The 27842-nt window shown below is 44.2% G+C and overlaps 1 long non-coding RNA gene across 5 annotated transcripts in view; it reads left to right on the top strand.

The window, feature by feature from the left end:
* LOC129650364 (uncharacterized) overlaps positions 1 to 23412 on the top strand; it is a 67533-nt gene extending 44121 nt beyond the window's left edge. For 4 of the 5 annotated variants that reach the window (XR_008713732.1, XR_008713731.1, XR_008713730.1 and 1 more), the window contains one exon: positions 789 to 4325. This is a non-coding gene — a long non-coding RNA (uncharacterized LOC129650364). Of the gene's footprint in view, positions 1 to 788; positions 4326 to 20604; positions 20713 to 23257 lie in introns of those variants that run through there. The other variant, XR_008713729.1, reaches the window with a different exon arrangement.
* Positions 23413 to 27842: the final 4430 nt, after the last annotated feature.

Genomic DNA, 27842 nt, shown 5'->3' with positions numbered 1-27842 from the left:
CTCAGTCATGTCTGATTCTTTGCAACTCCAAGGACTGTAACCCTGCAGGCTCCTCTGTCCATGGAATTTTCCAGGCAAGAATACCGGAGTGGGTATACTGAAGTATACTTCCTTCCTAGATGCACTGAAGGAAGGGCAGTCTCAATCAGTACACGTCTGATATAGAGATTTTAAAACTAATTTTCAAATACAAAAGCAAGAGTTTCGTATCGCCAATATAAAATTAGGCCTTGCCAAGTCTGGTTCATTATAGTTTTGCCTTTCACCAATAACCTAAAATAATTTTTATTAAAAAAATATTTTTATACTCATTTGGCTGCACAACACTGCATGTGGGATCTTAGCTTCCTGACTAGGATGGAACTTGCATTGTTTGCATTGGAAGCACGGAATCTTAACCACCGGACTGCCAGGGAGGTTCCTTTAAAATGAATTTTTAATCCAGATATCCAAGAACCAGCAAAGAGAAGCAATCATGCTTTCTGCTTACAATGAATTACTGTGAATTATATCTAAAAAGATATATTTTTAATTGTTGTTTAGTGTCCGACTCTTTGCGACCCCATGGACTGTAGTCTGCCAGGCTCCTCTGTCCATGGGATTCTCCAGGCAGGAGTACTGGAGTAGATAGCCATTTTCTTCTCCAGGGGATTTTCCCCACCCAGGGATCGAACTCACATCCTCTGTGTTGACAGGCATCCCCTGGGAAGCCCAGTGGATCCCTTTAGGGAGCTATTATTCAGCCTACCACAATCCTGATCTAACCTTACCTACACTGTGATTTATAGGCACCTTCTTAAAGAGATGGAGCAAAGATAAACCTCGGATGGTGGAGCCGTAATTACAGTCTGCGTGTCCTGGTTTGGTACTAAAGACGGGGCTGGATCAGCAGTGGAAAGTTTGGATGACACTCCGATACCTGGAGTAGGATGGCCCGGAGAGCAGCCACTCTGGGAGCTGCATGTATTCCTACCCCGACGCCCTGAAGGAAAGGCAGCCTCCAAATTGCTTCAGCTCCTCATCTCCTAACCTGGAGGTGCCTCACTCCCTTCCCTCCTCCACACTCAAGCACTCTTTCTTGTTCCTAAGAGAAAGGCTTAGACGTGACTCATTTTGTAGCCTTTCTGCTCTCAGGGCACCTTGAGGTCCCCTGGAAATGAAAGGATTGGAAGCAACCAGCTTACTTTTCCTCGAGTGCCCAAACACTAAGGGGAAATCCACACTGGGGAGACACTCTCTCTGGCTTTGTCAGATACAAAAGGCCAGAGCAGTAAATGCACCCCTTCTCCCCTCGCTGGGCCCCTACTGGGCTCATTCTTGAGTGTTTGTCCCATTCTTAGCAACAAAGCCAGTTTCTCCAAGGGTCAAATCTTGTGGTTTTATTTTCTGGCTTTGCTCCACTGTTTTCTGGGACGGCCCTAATCCCTGGGCCTCAGCATCCCCACCTTGTAATTAAATGGGTTACACTCAGGTGATCATAGATGGGGAAGATTATGTACTTGCAGCCTACCAGTGTGACTCCCTCATTGTGCAGATAAGGAGATTGAGGCTCAGAGAAGGGAAGTGGCTTGGCAGGGGTCACCCAGGGGTTGTGTGTTAAGTTTCTGTGTGTCTTTTCTTATTTAAAAAAAATATTTATTTATTGGTTGCACTGGGTCTTAGTTGGGGCACGTGGAATCTAGTTGCCAGACCCCTGGATTGGGAGCATGGAGTCCTAGCCACTGGACCACAGGGAAGTCCAGTTTCTGTGTATCTTTGTCCTGTCTCCTCAGTAACTCCATGGCAGGGGCTATGTTTTGCCTGCTTTTTGAGTCCCTTCAGGGACCCAGGTCCAGAGTAGGGTTTGTAGACACTGGCTGATTTGGGAGGACTGATGGATGGAACACCAGACTGGTTGGAGAAAAGTTGTCAAGAGTGAGCCAGACTGTGAAGCTGGCCTATGGAGGCAAGTGTGGTGGGGGCTTCGGGGAGCCGCTCACCAGCTAGGTGATGGTGGACAAGTTTCTTGACTTTTCTAAACCTCTGTTTTTTCAACTATGAAATGCAGACGATACTTCTTACTCCACGTGGTTGGAAGAGTTAATAAGATTTAATAAGCCTGATACAGTCAATTGTCCTTGTTTAGTCACACTCAGTTGTTGTGGTTTATTGCTAAGCCAGGGGCTTCCCAGGTGATGCTAGTGGTAAAGAACCTGCCTGCCAATGCAAGAGATGTAAGAGATGCAGGTTTGATCCCTGGGTCAGGAAGATGCCCTGGAGAAGGAAATGGCAACCCACTCCAGTATTCTAGCCTGGAGAATCCCATGGACAGAGCAGGCTGGTGGGCTACAGTCCATGGGGTCACAAAGTAACTGAAGAGACTTAGCACAAATGCGTCGCTAAGCTATGTTGACTCTCTGTGACCTAGTGAACTGTAGTCTGCCAGGCTCCTCTGTCCGTGGGATTCTCCAGGCAAGAATACTGGAGTGGGTTGCCATTTCCACCTTCAGGGGATCTTCCTGACCCAAGGACTGAACCTGTGTCTCCTGCAACGGCAGGCAGATTCTTTATCCCGGAGCCACCAGGGAAGCGGAGAAATGGAATAATTCCTGCTAAATCAGTACATGAAGTATGTAACAGTCATCAGCAATTGCAGCCACCATGGAAGGTGAGCTGGTGAGCCCAGAAGGAACTCAGAAAGGAAAGAATACCCGCCATCTAGCAGTCATCAGACTGCAGCCACAGAGAGCCCCGAGGAAGCTTGGAATTCTGGCCCCAGATAACTAAGGCACATTTCAAAAGAATGAGTTCAATGAACCCAGACTCTTGCATCTTCCCATACACAGAAAAGCACTCAATTCCTTAACTCGGGTTATCTGGTTTTCTTTAACTAGCAATAATCTTTTGATGTTCAGATTACCTGCCCTTTGTTGCGAAACTTCTATATAACTTGGCTCCCCCTCGCCTTCCCCCCTCCAACTCATTTCCTTCAGCAGTTCTCTCAGGGTTACTTGAGATGCTGTCTCCTGGGCTTAAGTCATAAAAATTCCTACTGAATAAACATAACTCTCAACTTTTAGGTTGTGAGTGTTTTTAAGTTTAAAGTTGTTCACTGGAGCTTTATGAACTTTTATTATGAAGCTTCAGTTTCATCATGTAAGTGCCATTGTGGGGGCTGTAATAGGAAAGAAACTATGATACACACACACACATATACACACACACAGGCTACTGAAATTGCTGCCTCTGATCTCAGGAAGTTGGAGGAGGAAGGATGACTGGAGAAGGACATAAGAAAAGAAAGCCACCGCCAGTGAAAATAGTGGGGTAGCCCTTGCAGGAGAAGAGACAGTATAGCTGAGAGCACCAGCTGGGTGTTCAGCCTGCAAGGAGATGTTGGTTAAGCACATGGACTAGGAGTAGTATTAACAACCAAATGGATCTGCCCTTCAGTAGCTGTGTGACCTTAAGGAGATGGCTTCCTCTCTCTGAATCTCCTGAGATCAGGAGTGAGGATTTGTTGTTGTTGTTTAGACACTAAGTTGTGTTCGACTCTTTGTGACCCCATGGGCTGTGGCCCGCCAGGCCCCTCTGTACATGGGACTTCCCAGGTAAGAATACTGGAGTGGGTTGCCTTTTCCTTCTCCAGGGGATCTTCCTGACAGAGATCGAAATCGGGTCTCCTGCTTGGCAGGCAGATTCTTTACTAGTGAGCCACCAGGGAAGCCCAAAATGAGGGTAACTGTCCACATCTCTCAAGGTGGGTACAGACCTCGCTGTGGATTCACTAAAATGTTCTACGTGATGTGACTGTTGTGTCGAAGGAACTCGGTAAGATACACCGTCCATTAGCATCAACATGATTCTGGAAAGTGCCCTAGAGGAAGAAGGAAGAGCAGGGGAGGGTGGCAGTGATGGAAGGGGGATTTTTCTGGTTGGAGCAGGCTGGGGAATGAGTGATGGAAGGCACCCTCCCCATCTCTGAGGATTTCAGGCAGTCACCGGAGAGACCCACATCCTGGGCTGGACCTTCATGGGCCAGGCTATGTGTGGCTGGGAGAGAGTGTGTACCATCTGGCAGTGAGAGGCTGGGGCCAGGGAGCCCCTGCTCTGGGGGTGTGGCCTCGGGCTCTTGGAATAAGGACAGCCAATTATTACTTTTGTCTCCACCCAACTCCAGGAGCCACCCAGAAAGAGATATGCTCAGTTGTCAGTCTCCCTCCCCTAGAGCAGACACTTTTTGTTTTAAAATAGTTGGTTTTTTTAATTTTTAAAATATTTGCACACATAATACATGCTTTTATTTGGAAAGCATATAAAAGTCAAGATAACATTTACAGTTATAGTCTCACCACACAAAAGGATCATCTCCTTCCTATATTCTAGATTTTTAGTGCTTTATTTTTTTGCTTTGTAAAAAATTATCTAGTTGTAATAACAATATAATTTTATTCTACTTTCTCACTGAATATTACTTCATAATCTTTTGTGATGGTAGACTTTATATACACAATTTAAAAATCTGTCTTTGACCACATGTATTTAACTTATCCATTGAAAGTTGTTTAATTTGGGGCCATTATGAAATTAGCAGTTAGTTTGGGATTAACACAGACACTACTATATATAAAATAGATATTCAACAAAGACCTACTTTATAGCAAGAGAACTATACTCAATATTTTGTAATAACCTATAAGGGAAAATAATCTGAAAAAAAATATATATATATATATATCTGAATCACTTTACTGGACATGTGAAAGTTAATACCACATTGTAAATCAACTATACTCCAATTTTTAAAAAGTGCTGTGGGAAAAAAAGTCTGCCTTTGATTTCCAATAGATGATGAATTCTCATCTAATGTAGCTAATCATTCCTACATTATTAGGCTGTTTCCAATTTTACACTATAATGAAAAAAATCATATTAACATGTTTGAATACAGTATATTCTGTAATTTAAATTATTTCCTTAGACTGAATCCCCAAAATGGAATTAGTATAGTTAAAATGCATAAATGGTTATGACTTTTTATACGTATATTAGGCCTATCAAAATGTTTTCTGGTTTTATTCTTCCAGAATATATAATATATACACATATAAAAATGTTAAAATGTAGAGCTAAGTAAAATCAATGGGAAAAATAATAATCTTAACACCCCAAATCACCTCTTTTGACGTTTCCATATACTTCCCTCCACATTATTCTGGGATAATTTTGTATTCATAAATCATATTTTTCATTTACTTTCACTTATTTCTTTACATCTTTAAAAATGCTTCTAGGGGACTTTCCTGGTGGTTCAGTGTTAAGACTCCGTGCTTCCAGTGCAGGGGGTGTGGGTTCAATCCCTGGTCAGGGAACTAGGATTCCACATGCCACACAGTGCAGCCCAAAGATTTAAAAATGAAAATAAATAATTAAAATAAAAATCCTTCTAAAACATGATTTTTAGTTACTGCAAAGTGGCCCATTTTTCACAATGGCCCATTGTGTCTGTATCATAGTTTATATCTTATTGGTGGTTATTGGGATTCCACCCCTCCACCCCCAGTGCTTCATTATTATAAATGGCACTAGAGCAGATGCCAAAAGGCCTCTACTTTCATGAGGAAGACCCCATCCCAGTGCGAGTCACAGAACCATGAACTGGACAGATCTACTGTACCTCAAGGGGTTCGCTCCTCCAGCACCCTGTAACTGGATCCAGAATCACTCGCGTCTGCATTTTACAGGTGAGATACAGTAGGCTCAAGAGAAGTTCAGTGTCAGTGCAAGTTCATAGACCTAGTAGGTATCAGAGATAAGAACGAAGATACAAAAATCTAAAAGCCTTGATGCTGCTTCCACATGTGATACAACTGGATTGTTTTCTTTCGGAAAACATTCTTATTTTTTGTGTTATCTAAAAACTAGGTGTGCATAAGACACATGGGCTACAGTCCATAGCGTTGCAAAGAGTCAGACATGACAGGAAATAAGCAACAACAAAGTATATATACAGCTGATTCATTTTGCTGTACAGCAGAAACTGATAGACCATTATAAAGCAACTATACTCCAATAAAAATTAATTAAAAACAAACAAGAAAAGATGATAAGGCAGACTTTATTCAAGGGGAATACGACAATGGGGCTTTATAGTAGGGGAGCAAGATTGGGCGCAACTCCAAATACAACAAGGGCCAGTGGAGATTTATAGCCAAGGAACGGGGTCATCCGATGGAAAATTACTAAGAAGAAACTTCAAGGGTAAGGGGGACTCTGCCTAAACCAACTCGACAGGATTTTTGCTAAAGGCAGGCCAGGGTGGTAAGATACTGAGTGTGGGGGATAAGGAATTTGCTCAGAAATCAAGGAAGTGTAATTTTCACTGAACTGACACAGCAGAATTCTTGCTAAGCCTGGACTAAGCAGAGATGAACACAGAAGTCCAAAAGTCAGGGCCTGGTTGAGAAGAGGGTTCACAGGAACCAGACTAGAATTAGGTCAAGGGGTAAATCTTTGTCAGGGTCCAAAGCAATTATGCTTGGGACTTGCCTGGTGGTCCAGTGGTTAAGACTTTGCTTTTCAATGCAGGGGATGCTGCTTTGATCCCTGGTCCCAAGGCCACATGCCTTGTGGCCAAAAAACCAAAGCATGAAACAGAAACAACATTGTAATAAATTCAATAAAGACTTTAAAAATGGTCCACATTTTTAAAGAATCTTAAAAAAAAAAAAAAAAACAGAGTAATTGTGCTCATGTGGGCCGCCAAATTGGGCCACATTTTTAGAGGGATAGTGACCAGCTTGAGGGCACAGAGAGAAAGGTGACCTGGATGATAAAAGGTCTGGGATACATGACATGATTTCTTTCAAAAAACATTCATTTAGTTCCTACTATGTGCCAGTTGAAGAGTACAGACAATAAGAATTAAATTCCTGTTCCCAATGGCTTTATATTCTGGTGTGAATATAGAGAAAGACTGAAAATAAGATAGCCTAGAAAAAAATTAGCAAGATAATTACAGTATGACAAACACTGAAATATAGGGGGAATGTGGAGTGTTGCATATAATCTCTAGAGCAATCTTTGAGGTGGAGGAAAATCAAGAGTCTGAAGGTACTTCCCTGGTAGTTCTTTGGCGGTGACTGTGCTCCCAATGCAGTGGGCAAAAGTTTGATCCCTGGTCAGGGAACTAAGGCCCCACACACCACACAGTGTACCGCCCCGCCCCCCCAAAAAAGAAAAGAGTGTGGCATATCACAGAAACAGAGAAAACTTAGGAAATGAGGGAAAGACTGATTGTGTTGAGTGCAGCTGGGAGGAAAAGAAAGATAAGAACAGAGAAGCAACTGCAGAATTCGGCAAGATGGATGTCGTTTGTGACCAAAACACAAGACCAGCTTTACCTGGCATGCTCGAAATGGAAACCCAGTTAGGAGAAGCTTTCAGAGAGAATGAGACGTGATAAAGCAAAAATAACTTTCTCCCAAAGTTTGGCCATGAACAGGGAGCAGAGGATGGAATGATATGCATAGAGTCAAGGAAGGATGTACAGTTGACCCTTGAACAACATGGGTTTGACCTGTGTGGGTCCAATTACATGGGATACTTTTCAATAGTAAATATTACAGTACTACACAACCCCCAGTTGGCTGAATCCAAGAACATAGAAACACAGATATGAAGGAAATATGGATACCAAGCACTGATTGTAAATTATACTTGGATTTTTGAATGCAATGATGGTCCACACCCATAGCCCCCATGTTGTTTGAGGATCAACTATATTTTAAAAGATGAGAAGACACAATTGTATGCTGATGGAAAAGATCCAATAGAGGAAGGGGAAGTGATGATCAGGAGCGAGGGAAGATTGATAAACTCAGGCATATAATCTGTGAGATGGTAAGTGGAGATGGGTTCAGAGCATAGGTGGAAGACTTGGCCTTTGATTTGAGCATAGAGATTCAGACTACTTATAAGGACAGCATTGTAACTGGAAAGAAACCAGAAAATATGAGTTTAGCTCCCAATAGGTCTGTAGATTTGGTGATAGGAAGATGCCAAATGCTTCCCTTTCCCTAGTGAAGACTGAAGTTGAGCAGAACAGAACACAGGTTTGAGAAGAGAGAAAATGATGTGAAATAAATTCCTTGGAATATGAGAATATATGTTGACTGGGGAAAGTTAGCAGGATTGTTGGGCAGAGTGGGGTGCCCATCTGAGGTCTGTGCAAGCCTCAGACGTCGGCTCTTACTAAGTAAAAAATCTGTTGGAAGAATGAGAGAGTTCACGTGGTCCTAGAAAAAGAAGGGCTAGAGCACCAGGGACTAGCTTAGCACTGGGGAATCTCAAGAACAAGAACACACGGACGGCACTTGTAGAAGGCAACCATTGGGATAAATAAGTTCCATTCTCCCCACATTGAAATCCCAAGGGGAGAGCATCTGATTGGCCAAATGGAAGCCAAGAACAATGATTTAATTAAAAGTCTCATCAAGACTGTTCAGTGAGGGACAGCTACTTTGTCAGGAAATCTGGGATGTGATTACACAAAGAAGAGGGAGAGGATGCTGGACAGACAAAAGCCAGGTGACTACTATGTGGTCATGAATTCAAGTGAAACCAGTCAGTAGGACTGTGTGTTTTCTCCAGCAATATTCAGCACCTCTGGGGCGAGCTCAGAGAAAGTGGGTCATTGGGACTGAGCTAAGTAAACACTGTGGAATAGGAGCTCATTACAGTAATTAGACCTTACACAACCGTAGGAGGAGCTGGGGAAGAAATGTCCAAATTTGGAGCTGAAGGATGAGAGAAAAGCCACTAACCAGCTCTGGCTCTGGTGACATGTAGACATTGGCAGGCTTTCTGTAAGTTAGCCACATCCAGCTGCTGTAGTCAGATTACAAAGGGGGCTGAGATAGAAGTCCATACACAATTGTTGGTTCTCTGTGGCAACAGCTTTGGCGTTCACACCAATGTGTCCCGCGTCCTGGCGTCACTGTTGGACATCAGAGCCAGCAGTTGGGAAGAAGAGACCCAGAACAAACCTCTGGCGCTCTTGTGTCTGCCTCTAACTGACAACTGCCTTCAGGGTGTTACAACTGCTCTTTCATTTTGCCTCCCAATTCTTATACAGCTTTGCTTTTGATCAGCTCTAACCCTGAACTGTTCAAAGGGATTCTAGGAAACATAGTTTCCAGTGTAAATAATGCAAAAACACATATAAAATAATAGAAATATTATAAAATATTATTAATAATAATGAATAATATTATAATGTAATTAAATAATATATAATTAAGAGTATATTAATAAAATCATTTAAACAATATAATTTTACAATGATAAAAATAATATAAAAACCCATATAAAAATACAGCATAATAAGGATAATAGAAAACAAGAGAGACAAAAGATTTAGTGTATTTTCAGGGGAGTTACTATCATAATGGACCATAGAATCCAGAATATGGGGACCACATGAATTGGCAGTGAGAAGCTCAAAGAATTATTGCATTAGAGGTACTAGAGTATGCTAGCTGTAAGGATAAAAGATGATAGTGGGTTATGAATCTGAGGTCTGGGATGTGTTCTGATTACTGATGATTGGGAGGTCTAAGGTGACTGAGGGGATGGAGACCAGAGAGTTGGAAGAATCATTCATGTGGAAGTTGAGGTCACTGAAAATGGCCAGGAGGGGACCAAAGAGAAAGTCCATGAGCGAGGTTGGAGCTGAAGTCCCTGTGAGTGTGTGGCGGTGACGGGCAAGCTGTCAGGTACAGCAGTTAGGACTCGTGGAGATTGAGCTTGAAAGAACTGGAAAGTTTCAAGTAGAAAAAAAGAGAAGAGGTTTCAAAATGGTGACAGAAAGCAAGGAGAGCTCCTGTTCAGTTCATGCCCTGAGGTACTTGAAGATGAGGGGGTGTGGAATGGACTGTCTTCTGAGAGCATTGAGGGGGATGGGGAGTGGGGACCAGGGACAGGAGGGAGAGCAACATTTCACCCAATGAAAGGAGGTGGAAGAGGCATTCAGGGAAGAGGTGAGAATACAGGGGACTGTGCGGAGCACTCAACATGTGTTCTAAGAGGGCACAATGAAATGTATCCCCAGAGGGGATGGGTGAGTCAGGTTAGTTGTAATTATATTACAACTTTTCAGTTGCAAATGTCAGAGATCCAACTCAAACCAGATTAATTTAATTAATGAAGATTAATTAATTAACTAAGAGAATTTATTTGCTCATATACAGGCAGACCTCAGAGATATTGCCAGTTCAATTTCAGACCACTGCAATAAACTGAATATTGCAATAAAGTAAGTGACATGAAATTTTTTGGTTTCCAGGTATAAAAGTTGTGTTTTTACAATATACAAACTGTATAGTATACAGTATCTATACACTATACTGGAGAAGGCAATGGCACCCCACTCCAGTACTCTTGCCTGGAAAATCCCATGGACGGAGGAGCCTGGTGGGCTGCAGTCCATGGGGTTGCTAAGAGTCGGACAGGACTGAGCGACTTCACTTTCACTTTTCACTTTCATGCATTGGAGAAGGAAATGACAACCCATTCCAGTGTTCTTGCCTAGAGAATCCCAGGGATGGGGGAGCCTGGTGGGCTGCCGTCTCTGGGGTCGCACAGAGTCGGACACGACTGAAGTGACTTAGCAGTAGCAGCAGCAGACACTATACTGTAGTCTATTAAGTGTGCAATAATAATATTGTCAAAGAAAGCAGAGTACACACTCTTAAAATGTGCGTGTGTGCTCAGTTGCTTCAGTCGTGTCCAACTCTTTGCAACCTCATGGACTGTAGACTGCCAGGCTCCTCTGTCCATGGAATTCTCCAGGCAACAATACTGGAGTGGGTTGCCATGCCCTTCTCAAGGGGATCTTCCCGACCCAGGGAATGAATTTGTGTCTCCTGAATCTCCTGAATTGGAGGCAGATTCTTTACCGCTGGGAAACCCTAATTTAAAATACTTTATTGCTAGAAAATACTGCCCATCTGAGTGGTCATTTTGCTGGTAGAGGCCCTGTTGTTAACGGCTGTTGACCAATCAGGGTGGTGGTTGCTGGGGGAGGGGGTGGGGGTAATTGTGACTATTTCTTTAAGAAGAAGACCACATGAAGTGTGCCACATCGACTGATTCCTCCTTTCACAAACAGTTTTTCGGTAGCATGCAATGCTGTTTGATAGCGTTTTCCCACAATTCTTTCAAATTTGGAGTCAACCATCTCAAACCCAGCTGCTGCTTTATCAACTAAGCTTATGCAATGTTCTCAATCCTTTGTTACATTTCAAAAATCATGGCATCTTCCCCAGGGGTAGATTCCGTCTTGAGAAACTACTTTCTTTACACATCGATAAGCAACTCATTGTCCATTAAAGTTTTATCATGAGATTGCAGCAATTTGGTCCCATCTTGAGGCTTCATTTCTCATTCTCCTGCTATTTCTACCACCTTGGCAGTTACTTTGCTACTGAAGTCTTGAGCCCCTCAAAGTCATCCATGAGGTTTGGAATCAGCTTATTCCAAACTCCTGTTAATGTTGATATTTTGCCCTTGTCTCATGAATCATAATTTCTTTTCTTTCTTTCTTATGTGGACCATTTTAAAAGTCTTCATTGAATTTGTTATAATATTGCTTTGCCTTATGTTTTGGTTTTTGGTCACCAAGCATGTGGGATCTCAGCCTCCCAACCAGGGATTGAACCCGCATGCCCTGCATTTTTGAAGGTGAAGTCTGAACCATTGGACAGCAACGGAAGTCCCCTTAATGTTCTGAATGGCATCTAGAATGGGAAATCCTCTCTAGAAGGTTTTCAATTCCCTTTGCCCAGATCCATTAGAGGAATCACTCTAGTCTGAACCACTGGACAGCAAGAGAAGTCCCCATAATGTCCTGAATGGCATCTAGAATGGGAAATCCTCTCTAGAAGGTTTTCAATTGCCTTTGCCCAGATCCATCAGAGGAATCACTCTCTACAGCAGTGATAGCTTTTCAACATCTATTTCTTAAATAATAAGACTTGAAAGTCAAAATGAACCCTTGATTCTTGGGCTACAGAATGAATGCTGTATTAGCAGGACTAAAAGCAACACTAATCTCATTGTCCACCTCCATCACAGCTCTTGAGTGACCAAGTGCATTGACAATAAGCAGTAACATTTTCCTGAGCGGTAGGTCTCAACAGTGGGCTTAAAGTTTTTGGTAAACCATGTTGTAAACAGATGTGCTGTCATCCTGGCTTTGTTGTTCCATTTATAGAGCACAAGTGGAGTCAATTAGCACTTTTTTGGAATGGTCAATGAGCACTGGCTTCAGCTTAATGTCACCAGCTACATTAGCCCCTAACAAGAGAGTTAGCTTGTCCTTTGGCACCCCACTCCAGTACTTTTGCCTGGAAAATCCCATGGACGGAGGAGCCTGGTAGGCTGCAGTCCATGGGGTCTCGAAGAGTCGGACACGACTGAGTGACTTCACTTTCACTTTTCACTTTCATGCATTGGAGAAGGAAATGGCAACCCACTCCAGTGTTCTTGCCTGGAGAATCCCAGGGACGGGGAAGCATGGTGGGCTGCCGTCTATGGGGTTGCACAGAGTCAGACATGACTGAAGCCACTTAGCAGCAGCAGCAGCTTGTCCTTTGAAGCTTAGGAACCAGGCACTGACTTTTCTTCTCTAGCCTTGAAATTCCCAGATGACTTCTTCTTCCCATATGGGCCTGTTTTGTCTAAGGATAATCTGTTGTTTAGTGGAGGCACCTTCATTAGTCATGTTAGCTGGATCTTCTGGATAACTCGCTGTAGCTTCTACACCAGCCCTAGCTGTGTCACTTTATACTTTTGTGCTATAAAAACAGCTTCTTTTCTTAAACCTTAAAAGCCAACCTCTACTACCTTCGAGCTTTTCTTCTGCAGCCTCCTTACCTCTCAACCTTATAGAACTGAAGAGAACTGGGGCCTTGCTCTGGACTGCTGTTGTTGCTCAGTCACTAAGTCATATCTGACTCTCCATGACCCCATGGACTGCAGCTCGTCAGGCTTCCCTGTCCTTCACCATCTCCCGGAGTTTGCTGCAACTCATGCTGTAGATTCAGTTCAGTTCAGTTCAGTCGCTCAGTCGTGTCCAACTCTTTGCGACCCCATGAATCGCAGCACGCCAGGCCTCCCTGTCCATCACCAACTCCCAGAGTTCACCCAGACTCACGTCCATCGAGTCAGTGATGCCATCCAGCCATCTCATCCTCTGTCGTCCCCTTCTCCTCCTGCCCCCAATCCTTCCCAACATCAGTCTTTTCCAATGAGTCAACTCTTCGCATGAGGTGGCCAAAGTACTGGAGTTTCAGCTTTAGCATCATTCCTTCCAAAGAAATCCCAGGACTGATATCCTTCAGAATGGACTGGTTGGATCTCCTTGAAGTCCAAGGGACTCTCAAGAGTCTTCTCCAACACCATAGTTCAAAAGCATCAATTCTTCGGCACTCAGCCTTCTTCACGGTCCAACTCTCGCATCCATACATAACCACAGGAAAAACCATAGCCTTGACTAGATGAACCTTTGTTGGCAAAGTAATGTCTCTGCTTTTGAATATGCTATCTAGGTTGGTCATAACTTTCCTTCCAAGGAGTAAGCGTCTTTTAATTTCACGGCTGCAGTCACCATCTGCAGTGATATTGGAGCTCAAAAAAATTAAGTCAGCCACTGTTTCCACTGTTTCCCCATCTATTTGCCATGAAGTGATGGGACCGGATGCCATGATGTTTGTTTTCTGAATGTTGAGCTTTAAGCCAACTTTTTAACTCTCCACTTTCACTTTCATCAAGAGGCTTTTGAGTTCCTCTTCACTTTCTGCCATAAGGGTGGTGTCATCTGCATATCTGAGGTTATTGATATTTCTCCCGGCAATCTTGATTCCAGCTTGTGCTTCTTCCAGCCCAGCGTTTCTCATGATGTACTCTGCATATAAGTTAAATAAGCAGGGTGACAATATACAGCCTTGACATACTCCTTTTCCTATTTGGAACTGGTCTGTTGTTCCATGTCCAGTTCTAACTGTTGCTTCCTGACCCGCATACAGATTTCTCAAGAGGCAGATCAGGTGGTCTGGTATTCCCATCTCTTTCAGAATTTTCCACAGTTTATTGTGATCCACACAGTCAAAGGCTTTGGCATAGTCAATAAAGCAGAAATAGATGTTTTTCTGGAACTCTCTTGCTTTTTCCATGATCCAGTGGATGTTGGCAATTTGATCTCTGGTTCCTCTGCCTTTTCTAAAACCAGCTTGAACATCAGGAAGTTCATGGTTCACATACTGCTGAAGCCTGGCTTGGAGAATTTTGAGCATTACTTTACTAGCGTGTGAGATGAGTGCAATTGTGTGGTAGTTTGAGCATTCTTTGGCATTGCCTTTCTTTGGGACTGGGATGAAAACTGACCTTTTCCAGTCCTGTGGCCACTCCTGAGTTTTCCAAATTTGCTGGCATTAGACCCTGGTTAAGGGAATGTTGTGGCTGGTTTGATCATCTCTCTAGACTACTGAAACTCTCTCCATATCAGCAGTAAGACTGTTTTGCTCTCTCATCATTCATATATTCAGTGGAATACCAGTTTTAATTTCCTTCAAGAACCTTTCCTTTGCATTCACAGCTTGCCTAAGTGTTTGGCCAAGAGGTCTGGTTTTCATCCTGTCTTGGCTTTCACTATACCTTCCTCACTAAGCTTAATCATTTCTAGCTCTTAATTTAAAGAAACATGCAATCCTTTTCCCTTGAATGCTTAGAGGCCATAGTAGGGTTACTGACTGGCCTAATTTCAATATAGTTATGTCTCAGGGAATAGGGAAACTTGAAGAGGGTGGGGTGAGCAAGAGAGGGGGAGAGACAGATGAGGGGGTGGATAGAGAAGAAGGAAAAAAAAGAAAAGGAGAGAGAGAGAGAGAGATGAGGGAACAGCCAGCAGTGAAGCAATTATACGACACTCAACCTTTATCCCTGCTAGTTTGGCAGTAAAGAATCCACTTACAATGCAGGAGACATGGTTCAATCCCTGGATCGGAATGATCCCCTAGAGAAGGAAATGGCAACCCACTCCAGTATTCTTGCCTGGGGAATCCCATAGACAGAGGAGGCTGGTGGTCCATGGGGCCGCAAAGAGTCGGACACAACCGAGCAACTGAACACACACACACAACCTTTGTTGATTAAGTTCTGGCACATCCCTTCAGTCTCTCAGCTTCTCTATCCTCTGTGTTGGCTCTGTTCTCAGGTAGCCTCTCCCCAACCAGTGAGCAGATGGCTCCCAACATCTCCAGGTGGATGTGGTCCTCACCGCCTGCTTCTTCCCTTCCACACCAGTGAAATCCCAACCTGAGCCATACATGATGGTTAACATGGGGACGTCTCTAAGTGGCTATGGTCCTGGGTCCACTGCCCACCCCTGGTAGACAGAATCCACCAGAACCTCATGTTGGTGAGTGGTGGAATGGTTCTTCAGAGGAATACTGCGATGGTGTCATCAAGAGGAGGAGGACAGGGTACAGGACGGCAAAACATGGGCTGTTCACATGTTGCTGTTTAGTCGCTCAGTCGTGTCTGACTGTGACCCCACAGACTGTATTCCACCAGGCTCCTCTGTCCATGGGATTACCCAGGCCACAATACTGGAGTGGGTTGCCATTTCCTCCTCCAGGGGATCTTTCTGACCCAGTGATGGAACCCGTGTCTCCTGAATTGGCAGGCAAATTTTTACCACTGAGCCACCAGGGAACTCCCCAGGCTGTCTACATGGGTACCTACATAGCAGGATGCAGCTAGGGTCAGGTTGATGCTGAATCACTGCAGATGCTGGGATTTGGACTTCTTGTGACCCCTGAGGAAAACAAGGATATGAGGCATGATGGGGTTGGCACTGATAACTTCTTAGGGGAAGTGGGCAATCTTCATGTTAGCCTGGAGCACTAGAATGGGAACTTGGGCATGGCGCCACCTAGTGCTGTGTCAAGGCATAGCAGGGGAGACCAAGGCACAAAATGGCCTCCCTGCAGTGGCCTGCCCCTTCAACTTCAGGGAGTTTGTGGTCTAGGAGATGTAGAGGGTCATTTGCAAATGTCTGAAAGCAGTGGGGAGAAAAAGTTAAGGGCCATGGGATTGACAGCAGCTCTTGGCAAGTTGCAGAACTCACCTCTGAAAGAGGAGGCAAGGTAATCTATGTGGCTCCAGAGGAAAATCAGCAGCTGTGTGTGAGAGCTGGAGGAAGGTTTTGAGCTAATAATTACAAGCAGAACTGTCTAATGAAGAAGTGGCTTGCTTCCAAGGCCCTGAGTTCCCTGTACCTAGAACTGTTTAAGTAGTGATTTGAATGCTTCTAGTCAGAGATAGTTTACTGTGGTTGTGGTTTCAGTCTGTCTGCCCTCTAATGCCATCTCTCAGTGCCTACCATCTTACTGGGGTTTCTCTGACCTTGGACATGGGGTATCTTCTCTTGGCCGCTCACACAAGAACACAAGAGAAGACTCTACACATGGATAACACCAGATGCTCAACACAGAAATTGGATTGATTATATTCTTTGCAGCCAAAGATGGAGAAGCTCTGCACAGTCAGCAAAAACAAGACCGGGAGCTGACTGCGGCTCAGATCATGAACTCCTTATTGCCAAATTCAGACTTAAATTGAAGAAAGTAGGGAAAACCACTAGACCATTCAGGTATGACCTAAATCAAATCCCTAACGATTATACAGTGGAAGTGAGAAATAGATTTAAGGGACTAGATCTGATAGACAGAGTGCTTAATGAACTATGGATGGAGGTTCATGACATTGTATAGGAGACAGGACTCAAGATCATCCCCAAGAAAAAGAAATGCAAAAAAGCAAACTGGTTGTCTGAGGAGGCCTTACAAATAGCTGTGAAAAGAAGAGAAGCCAAAAGCAAAGGAGAAAAGGAAAGATATACACATTTCAATGCAGAGTTCCAAAGAATAGCAAGGACAGATAAGAAAGCCTTCTTCAGTGATCAATGCAAAGAAATGGAGAGAAACAATAGAATGGAAAGAGTAGAGATTGCTTCAAGAAAATTAGAGATACCAAGGGAACATTTCATGCAAAGATGGGCTCAATAAAGGACAGAAATGGTGTGGACCTAACAGAAGCAGAAGATATTAAGAAGACGTGGCAAGAATACACAGAAGAACTGTATAAAAAAGATCTTCACAACCCAGATAATCATGATGGTGTGATCACTCACCTAGAGTCAGACATCCTGGAATGTGAAGTCAAGTGGGCCTTAGAAAGCATCACTACGAACAAAGCTAGTGGAGGTGATGAAATTCCAGTTGAGCTAATTCAAATCCTGAAAGATGATGCTGTGAAAGTGCTGCACTCAATATGCCAGCAAATTTGGAAAACTCAGGAGTGGCCACAGGACTGGAAAAGGTCAGTTTTCATTCCAGTCCCAAAGAAAGGCAATGCCAAAGAATGCTCAAACTACCACACAATTGCACTCATCTCACACGCTAGTAAAGTAATGCTCAAAATTCTCCAAGCCAGGCTTCAGCAGTATGTGAACCATGAACTTCCTGATGTTCAAGCTGGTTTTAGAAAAGGCAGAGGAACCAGAGATCAAATTGCCAACATCCACTGGATCATGGAAAAAGCAAGAGAGTTCCAGAAAAACATCTATTTCTGCTTTATTGACTATGCCAAAGCCTTTGACTGTGTGGATCACAATAAACTGTGGAAAATTCTGAAAGAGATGGGAATACCAGACCACCACCTGATCTGCCTCTTGAGAAATCTGTATGCGGGTCAGGAAGCAACAGTTAGAACTGGACATGGAACAATAGACTGGTTCCAAATAGGAAAAGGAGTATGTCAAGGCTGTACATTGTCACCCTGCTTATTTAACTTATATGCAGAGTACATCATGAGAAACGCTGGGCTGGAAGAAGCACAAGCTGGAATCAAGATTGCCGGGAGAAATATCAATAACCTCAGATATGCAGATGACACCACCCTTATGGCAGAGAGTGAAAAAGTTGGCTTAAAGCTCAACATTCAGAAAACTAACATCATGGCATCCGGTCCCATCACTTCATGGCAAATAGATGGGGAAACAATGGATACAGTGACAGACTTTATTTTGGGGGGGAGCTCCAAAATTACTGCAGATAGTGAATGCAGCCATGAAATTAAAAGACACTTAATCCTTGGAAGAAAAGTTATGACCAACCTAGATAGCATATTAAAAAGCAGAGACATTACTTTGCCAACAAAGGTCCAGCTCGTCAAAGCTATGGTTTTTCCAGTAGTCACGTATGGATGTGAGAGTTGGACCATAAAGAAAGCTGAGCACCGAAGAATTGATGCTTTTAAACTGTGGTGTTGGAAAAGACTCTTGAGAGTCCCTTGGACTTCAAGGAGATCCAACCAGTCCATCCTAAAGGAGATCAGTCCTGGGTGTTCATTAGAAGGACTGATGTTGAAGCTGAAACTCCAATACTTTGGCCACCTGATGCGAAGAATTGACTCATTGGAAAAGACTCTGATGCTGGGAAAGATTGAGGGCAGGAGGAGAAGGCGACGACAGAGGATGAGATGATTGGATGGCATCACTGACTCAATGAACATGAGTTTGGTGTTCAACTCTGGGAGTTGGGATGGACAGGAAGGCCTGGCATGCTGTAGCCATGGGGTCTCAAAGAGTTGGACAGGACCAAGTGACTGAACTGAACTGAACTGAACTGAGTCAGAGATATCATATAAAGGCTCCTATTGAATCTGAGCTAATTCTGGGAGATAGTTAAGGACAGAGCAGCCTGGTGTACTATAGTTCATGAAGTCACAGGGTGGGACAGGATCCCATGGACTGTAGCCCCCCAGGCTCCTCTATCCATGGGATTCTCCAGGCAAGAATACTAGAATGGGTGGCCATTCCCTTCTCCAAGTGATCTTCCCAACCCAGGGATCGAACCCTGGTCTCCCACATTGCAGGCAGATTCTTTACCATCTGAGCCACCAGGGAAACCCCAACACTCACTCTGGGACACAGTGGAGCTCAGAGGAGCTTGGCATGCTACAGTCCATGAGGTCACAAAGATTTAGCCACTGAACAACAAACATCATTTTGGAAATCAAGCCAGACACTTTTAAGGTAGCTTCTAGATTTAAACTCTGTGACTTGATTCATACTCGGAAGAAATCATCAGCCAATTAGAACAATGGCTAACTGTTGCTTCTGACACTCTCTCACTTCCCTTTTCTCACTCCTTTTATTCGTCTCCAGGAACTTCCATTCCATCCCCTTGCTGCTGTCATGACACCCACTGGATTCTCAGCTGGGTTGGCTCTCTAGATAACATGTCCCTGCTGCAAAGTCAGTCCTCTTCCTCCCCATCAAAATGTTCAGGTTCTGACACACAGCCTCCTATTGACAAGCAGGGAAAATGTAAACTGACATCGTGAACGGCTGAATTTGAGAAACTGAGTCCTATTGGAGGAGCTATAAACGTATTTATAACCAGTCTGTATCATACATTCTGAATCATTTTTCATTTATTAGCTTCTGTGTTCACTCTTAAATGTGCTTTGGTTAATTTGGTCTCCTTTCATCAGAGAGTTAGCATCTGCAGGCAGGAATGCTATGATGTAATCTTCTGAATCCTGCACAAAAACCTTGTATTTCAGTTATAGGAGGCTATTGGATTAAAATCAAGGCAAGTCCTTTTCATGAACTAGCTTGTCCACTTGTTCACAATGCCTGCCATCCACACCCCAGGCACTGATAGAGCTAGGGAGTATGGTGAAGGGGCTTTCCAGGTGGCTCTGCAGTAAAGAATCCACCTGCCAATGCAGGAGACACAGGTTTGATCCCTGGGCTGGGAAGATCCTCTGGAGAGGAAATGGCAACCAACTCCAGTATTCTGGCCTGGGAAATCCCATGGACAGAGGAGCCTGGCGGGTCACAGTCCTGCTGCTGCTGCTGCTGCTGCTGCTAAGTCGCTTCAGTCGTGTCCGACCCTGTGCGACCCCATAGACGGCAGCCCACCAGGCTCTCCTGTCCCTGGGATTCTCCAGGCAAGAACATTGGAGTGGGTCACAGTCCATGGAGTCACAAAAGAGTCAGACACGACTTAGCAACTAAACAACAAGAACAATGAAGGGGAGGAGAATAGGGCCCCTGCTCCCTGAAAAGAAGTGGGATGGAAAATGCCTACTCAGTGCTGGGCGCTGTGCTTGACATGCTCCATCCTTGTAACACTCGATGCTTGGACAACCCCATCAGGCAGGGATGGTTCATTTCCTTTTAGTTGGAAAACAAACAAAAAACTGGAGCCCAGAAAAGATTGCCCAGAGAATGAGAGCCAAAGCTCAAACCCAAGTCCCTCTGGCTCCATGTTGTCCTTAAACAAACAAAATATGATTACTAAGCAAATTGGTTTTCAATGAGAAGGACACATTATTTTTTTTCCTTTCTGGAGCCCAGGGAACGAAAGGATCATTTTTTTCAAACCTGTGACTGGGGCCAAAGAATAGAGCAAAAACTGCTTAGGTTAGTCCTGGGGGGATATTAAGATGGAATTCAGTAATCCACGGACAGAAGCGTTTGTGTCTTACCAGGTGGAACTCCATGAGCTACCGTGAGCCGCCCAGCACCTCAGAGGAACCTAGGATCAATCGGGTTCTGGCCCCGCTTGCGGAGAGCCACGGCTCGCCCGCCATCTAGTGGTGAGTCGGAAGCCTCGCTGTAGGGCTCAAAAAAGAAGGATCTGGGGTCAAAATGCCTTCGATCCTTAAAGACCTCAGTCAGAGTTCCCTGTAACAGGTGGGTCCAGAGCGCATCCCAGCGCCCCCAGAGAAATTCATCTGCTGCTCATTTGCCATCAGAAGCGTGTTCCAGAACTCAGTGGCCTCTCTCAACTCACACCTTCACTTTCAGGCTTTCTGGAAAGTACTTTGAATTTGCTTCCCTCCCTTGTATTTCCATTCATGTTAGTCACACAGAGAGGGGGAAAAAAAAACAACACACCTCAGTTAATCTAGTTCTTCAGCTACACACACACCACCACCACCACTTATTGGCAGGGCCACTAATCGGAGAGCCTCTCCATGGGAAGTCTTCCTAAACACAAGATCCAGGTGGGGAGAATGCAGCAGCTTGGGGAGGCAAAAGAATGAGGATCACCAAGGAAGAAAAAGTTGGCTTAAAACTCAACATTCAGAAAACTAAGATCATGGCATCTGGTCCCATCACCTCATGGCAAATAGATGGGGAAACAATGGATACGGTGACAGACTTTATTTTTGAGGGGGCTCCAAAATCATTGAAGATGGTGAATGCAGCCATGAAATTAAAAGACACTTGCTCCTTGGAAGAAAAGCTATGACCAAACTAGGCAGCATATTAAAAAGCAGAGACATTACTTTGCCAACAAAGGTCTGTCTAGTCAACGCTGTGGTTATTCCAGTAGTCACATATGGATGTGAGAGTTGGACTATAAAGAAAGGTGAGTGCCGAACAACTGATGCTTTTGAACTCTAGTGTTGGAGAAGACTCTTGAGAGTCCTGTGGACTGCAAGGAGATCCAACCAGTCAATCCTAAAGGAAATCAGTCCTGAATATTCATTGGAAGGACTGATGCTGAAGCTGAAATGCCAATATTTGGCCACCTGATGTGAAGAACTGACTGCTTGAAAAAGACCCTGATGCTGGGAAAGATTGAAGTCAGGAGGAGAAGGGGATGACAGAGGATGAGATGGTTGGATGGTATCACTGACTTGATGGATCTGAGTTTGAGCAAGCTCCGGGAGTTGGTGATGGACAGGGAAGCCTGGTGTGCTGCAGTCCATGGGGTCACAGAGAGTGGACATGGCTGAGAAACTGAACTGAACTGAGGAAGAAAATGCCGTTCTTGAAAAGGAACCCCCATTAACAGAGCCCTGGGAACAGGGGCATCCTCAGCACGACTGAGTGACTTCCCTTTCACTTTTCACTTTCATGCATTGGAGAAGGAAATGGCAACCCACTCCAGTGTTCTTGCCTGGAGAATCCCAGGGACGGGGGAGCCTGGTGGGCTTCCGTCTATGGGGTCGCACAGAGTCGGACACGACTGAAGCGACTTAGCAGCAGCAGCAGCAGCAGCAGCAGACACTCAGGTCACCAGGCTCCCTTCAGAGCCTCCCTCTGCCCCTCTGCCCCTTCTCCTTGCCTGGTACCCAGTCCCCCTTCCAACAGTGTAGGCGGTTGTGCAGAGCCTGGATGTGGACAGGGAGGGAGACTGGCAATTTCAATGGTCCAGAGATGCAGGCTTAACCTTGGTATCAGAGGTGATGGAGAGGCATCCCAGAATATTTTCTCTGAGTATCACTGGCTGATGAAGAGTTCTCCAAGCTCATGCTGACTTTTGTACTTGATTCACCCTGTTTAGTCATTCCTTATATACGTGAATGAATAATGTTACATGTTCTGTCAATGCACATTGTTCTTTTAAGATTGTTTTTTGATGTGGACTGTTTTAACGTATTTACTGAATTTGTTACAATATTGCTTCTGTTGTTTATGTTCTGGTTTTTTGGCCCAGGAGCATGTGGGATCTTAGCTCCTTGATCAGGGATCAAACTCACATCCCCTGCATTGTAAGGTGAAGTCTTTAACCACTGAACCACCAGGAAAGTCCTGTATATAGTTTTAATTTTAAAATATATGTCCAGGTTAGATCTTGTGGTTGGCACAATAATCCCTCCCTCCAAAAATACCCACATCTTTTATCCCCAAAACCTGTGACTATATTACCTTTCCAAACCAAAGAGACTTTACAAATGTGATTAAGGTTAAGGACATTGAGATGGTGAGAGTTTCTTGGATTATCCAGGTGGGCCCTATCTAAACACATTACTTCTTTAAAAACAGAGAACCTTTCCAGGCTATGATCAGAGAGAGAGAGACATGACAACAGGGCAAGGGTCTGGGAGAAATGTGACATTACTGGCTTTGAACATGGAGAAAGGGGTCCATACCCAAACCAAGGAATGTGGGCAGCCTGTAGAAGCTGCCTGGCTTCCCTGGTGGCTCTGACAGTAAAGAAACTGTCTGCAATGCAGGAAATCCAAGTTGAATCCCTGGGTCAGGAATATCCTCTGGAGAAGGAAATGGCAACCCACTGCAGTATTCTTGCCTGGGAAATCCCACAGACAGAGGAGCCTGGCAGGCTATGGCCCATGGGGTCCCAAAGAGACAGACGTGACTTTTCTGTCGAACACTTTCACTTTCTAGATGCTGAGAAAGGCAAGGAAAAGAATTTTCCCTAGAGTCTGCAGACAAGAATGCAGCCTGTGGAGTTTAGCCCAGCGAGGACCATGTCAGACTTCTGCACAACTGTAAGATAATTTGCATGGTTTTAAGCCACTAACTTTGTGGGGACTTGTTAGAGGAGCAATAAAACTCATACAAACTTTTTTAGGTTTTGAGATCTCAAAGTCGCATTCAGCATCAAAGCAAGGACTGTCTTCCTTTGATGTTGCCTGTAAAGACGTTGCTCTGATCAGAGCCATATTTTTTTTGGAGTTTTGTTTCAGGACCTAGGGAAAAGGCGCCATTTCTGTCAATAGACTATTTTATTACTCGGAAACCGTAAGATCAACTCTATCGCACCAAGTGAGCTTCTGATGAATGTTGTTAGACTCGTCAAGGAGTTCTGAATTAAGGCGCTCTTGGGGATGGTTTCTGTGCCCCTCATCATTGACTAGGACACACTCTAGAAATAGAAATATGAATATATACTGTACAGAAAGCAGAAATGGATTGTCTCTACCAGGAAGCATTGTCTCCTTAAGAATATTCACTGGGACTTCCCTGGTGGTCCAATGGTTAAGAATCCTCTAGTCAATGCAGGGGACATGGGTTCCATCCCTGGTCTGAGAAGATTCCACATGCCTCGGGGCAGCTAAGGCTGTGAGCCACAAATACTGAGCCTGTGCGTTCTAGAGCCCCTGATCCACAAGAGAAGCCACCACAATGAGAAGCTGGTGCATTGCAACTAGAGAAAGCCCATGCCCAGCAACAAAGCCCCAGTGCTGCCAAAAGTAAACAAATATTTTAAAAAAGAAATACTCACTGAATCATGAAGTTGTCCAAACCTCTTTAATACAATCATTCTATTGGAATCTTTTACTTGAAGCTAATTCCCAAGAAGCTAAATAAAATGTACATGAAATTTTTTACAAAAAAATTAGAACAGTAAAAACGACAGAGTCAAACAAAATTATCCCATGCCATTAGGTAAACCATTAAAAATTACAATTACTCTTGCTATGACAAATAGGGAGATAGTCTTATCGTGTGAAATGAAAGAAGCATATGATAGAACGGTGTTCATTCAATGATCCTTTATTGACCACATGCTATATGCCAGGGATTGTACCAAGAACCAAGTCATTAAGGGGAGCCAAAGTAGATATGGGCTTCCCAGGTAGCACACTGGTAAAGAATTGGCCTGCTGATGCAGGAGATGAAAGGAAAGTGGGTTCAATCCCAGGTCAGGAAGAGCCTCTGGAGGAGGAAATGGCTGCCCACTCCAGTATTCTTGCTTGGAGAGAATTCCACGGACTGAAGAATCTGGCGGGCTACAACCCATGGGGTCACAAAGAGTAGGACGCAATTAAGCATGCACGCACATGGCACAAAGTAGATAACACTGCTCTTATGTACTGAGGTGTGCCGTGATTGCAAAAATGTAAAATGGTCTGTACGTATGGAAGGAGATATACCCAAAATAAAGCAAGGGTGAAGTGAAGTGAAGTGAAAGTCATTCAGTTGTGTCCGACTTTGTGACCCCATGACTATACAGTCCATGGAATTCTCCAGGCCAGATTACTGGAATGGGTAGCCTTTCCCTTCTCCAGGGGATCTTCCCAACCCAGGGATCAAACCCAGGTCTCCTGCATTGCAGGGTGATTCTTTACCAGCTGAGCCACAAGGGAAGCCCAAGAATACTGGGGTGGGTAGCCTATCCCTTCTCCAGAGGATCTTCCCAACCCAGGAATCGAACTGGGGTCTCCTGCATTGCAGGCGGATTCTTTACCTACTGAGCTATGAGGGAAGCAAAGCAATGGCATGCATGGTAAATAGTCTCCTTAACCTCCTTAAATTATCTGTTCAGGTATAATCATTATATTAAGGGATAGAGCAGGAAGAAGCATAAACCTCTGGACCAAAGTCCTGATGCAGGGTAGGAATTGCAGCAGGCTCCTGACTGGGGAAGCAGGGTTAGAATATGTTGTTTAGAAAAATAACAAGCAACAGCCTGGCAGGTCAGAGGGCCATGGTCTTCCCCAGCAGGAATCCAGCTGTACACACAAATCCTTTCCAGTGAGGTCGGTTCCAGGGGGCCACCATTGAGCCTGCCTGACCCCCTCGGTGTATCTGGGAGTTTTACTGCACTGGTCTGTATCCTGAGGGTTGGCAACACCTGTCACTCTCTGTCTCCAGGACACTGACAGGTTAACTGGGCAAGCAGATGCTGTATTCATCACATGTGGTTTTTATGCTGCTGTCTGTGTCAGATAAGCCACCCCCCCTGGATCTGCCTTGGTTTCCCTGTGTGAACAAGGAAAGTTGTGTGTGTGTGCTAAGTCACTTCAGTTGTGTCCAACTCTGTGTGATGCTATGGACTGTAGCCTGCCAGGCTCCTCTGTCCATGGGATTCTCCATGCAAGAACACTGGAATGGGTTGCCATGCCCTCCTCCTGGGGATCTTGTCAACCTAGGGATTGAACCTGCATCTCTTATGTCTCTTGCATTGGCACAGGGGTTCTTTACCCCAACACCACCCAAGGAAAGTCAGGGCTTGTTAATTTCTAAAGTGCCTCCTAAAGGCTCCAGCCATGGGAGCAGTGCTGGGCTCTAGTCTCAGTGAGCTGAGTCCTAAGAAGGCACAGTCCCTGACCACTAGCTTCCTATCTGAAGACACTTTTGTGATGGTATTAATATGAAGAAAATGACAACAACCAAACAACTACAGAGAGCATGACAAAAGTGAAGGAGAGACTCAGGAGCAATGAATATTGATTGTCCAACATGTATGCATAGGGTAGGGTGTGGTTGGGAAAGGCATTTATAGAGATCTCATCTCTTTCTCTATTTACTTTAGAAGTTGCTTTAAAAAGAATTACCAGGGACTTCCCTGATGGGTCCAGTGGTTAAGAATGGAGATCAGCTATAAGTTACCTCAGTGTCCCTCTCAGTTCGGTTCAATTCAGTCACTCAGTCATGTCCGACTATTTGCAACACCATGAACCACAGCATGCCAGGCCTCCCTGTCCATCACCATCTCCCAGAGTTCACCCAAACCCATGTCCATCGAGTCGGTGATGCCATTCAACCATCTCATCCTCTGTCGTCCCCTTCTCCTCCTGCCCTCAATCTTTCCCAGCATCAGGGTCTTTTCAAATGAGTCAGCTCTTCGCATCAGGTGGCCAAAGTATTGGAATTTCACCTTCAACATCAGTCCATCCAATGAACACCCAGGACTGATCTCCTTTAGGATGGATTGGTTGGATCTCCTTGCAGTCCAAGGGACTCTCAAAAGTCTTCTCCAACACCACAGTTCAAAAGCGTCAATTCTTCAGTGCTCAGCTATCTTTATAGTCCAACTCTCACATCCATACATGACCACTGGAAAAACCATAGCCTTGACTAGATGGACCTTTGTTGGCAAAGTAATGTCTCTGCTTGTTAATATGCTATCTAGGTTGGTTATAACTTTCCTTCCAAGGAGTAAGCATTTTAATTTCATGGCTGAAATCACCATCTGCAGTGATATTGGAGCCCCCCAAAATAAAGTCAGCCGCTGTTTCCACTGTTTCCCCATCTATTTGCCATGAAGTGATGGGACCAGATGCCATGATGTTAGTTTTCTGAATGTTGAGCTTTAAGCCAACTTTTTCACTCTCCTCTTTCACTTTCATCAAGAGGCTTTTGAGTTCCTCTTCACTTTCTGCCATAAGGGTGGTGTCATCTGCATATCTGAGGTTATTGATATTTCTCCCAGCAATCTTGATTCCAGCTTGTGCTTCCTCCAGACCAGTGTTTCTCATGATCTACTCTGCATATAAGCTAAATAAACAGGGTGACAATACACAGCCTTGATGTACTCCTTTTCCTATTTGGAACCAGTCTGTTATTCCATGTCCAGTTCTAACTGTTGCTTCCCGACCTGCATACAGGTTTCTCAAGAGGCAGTTTACTTCAAAATATCTCTTCCTTTTCACTCACCCAGCCCTCTTTCCCTCCTATTTCAAAAGGAGTTTTCAAAACCACCGTGAGATTCCCCTTCGTATCCATCAAGATGGCTATTTTTTAAAAAAATCACAAGTGTTGATGAAGATTTGGAGACAATGAACCTTTGTGCACTGTTGATGGGAATGTAAAATGGTGCCAACCTTACAAAAACCAGTGTGATGGCTCCTCAAATCAATTAAAAATAGAACTACTGTACAATCCAACAATCCAGCTTCTGAGTATATACCCGAAAGAACTGAAAGCAGAGTTTCAAAGAGATATTTGTACACTGCTATCCATTGCAGTAGCTAAACTGTGGAAACAACCCAAGTATCCATCCATCACCAGATGAATGCATAAATAAAATGTGGTATGTGCAAACAATGGAATACTGTTCAGCCTTAAAAAGGAAGGAAATTCTGACACACACTACAATATGGATGAAACTTGAGGACATTATGCTAAGTGAAATAAGCTGGTCACAAAAGATAAAATACTGTATGATTCCACTTACCGGAGGTTTAGTGGCCACATTCATAGAGACAGGAAGTACAAGAGTGTTTGCCAGAAGCTGGGGAGA

The sequence above is a fragment of the Bubalus kerabau genome, chromosome 4 (assembly GCF_029407905.1).
Source record: "Bubalus kerabau isolate K-KA32 ecotype Philippines breed swamp buffalo chromosome 4, PCC_UOA_SB_1v2, whole genome shotgun sequence".
Taxonomy (NCBI): Eukaryota; Metazoa; Chordata; class Mammalia; order Artiodactyla; family Bovidae; genus Bubalus; species Bubalus kerabau.
This window is presented reverse-complemented; position numbering and strand designations above follow the sequence as displayed.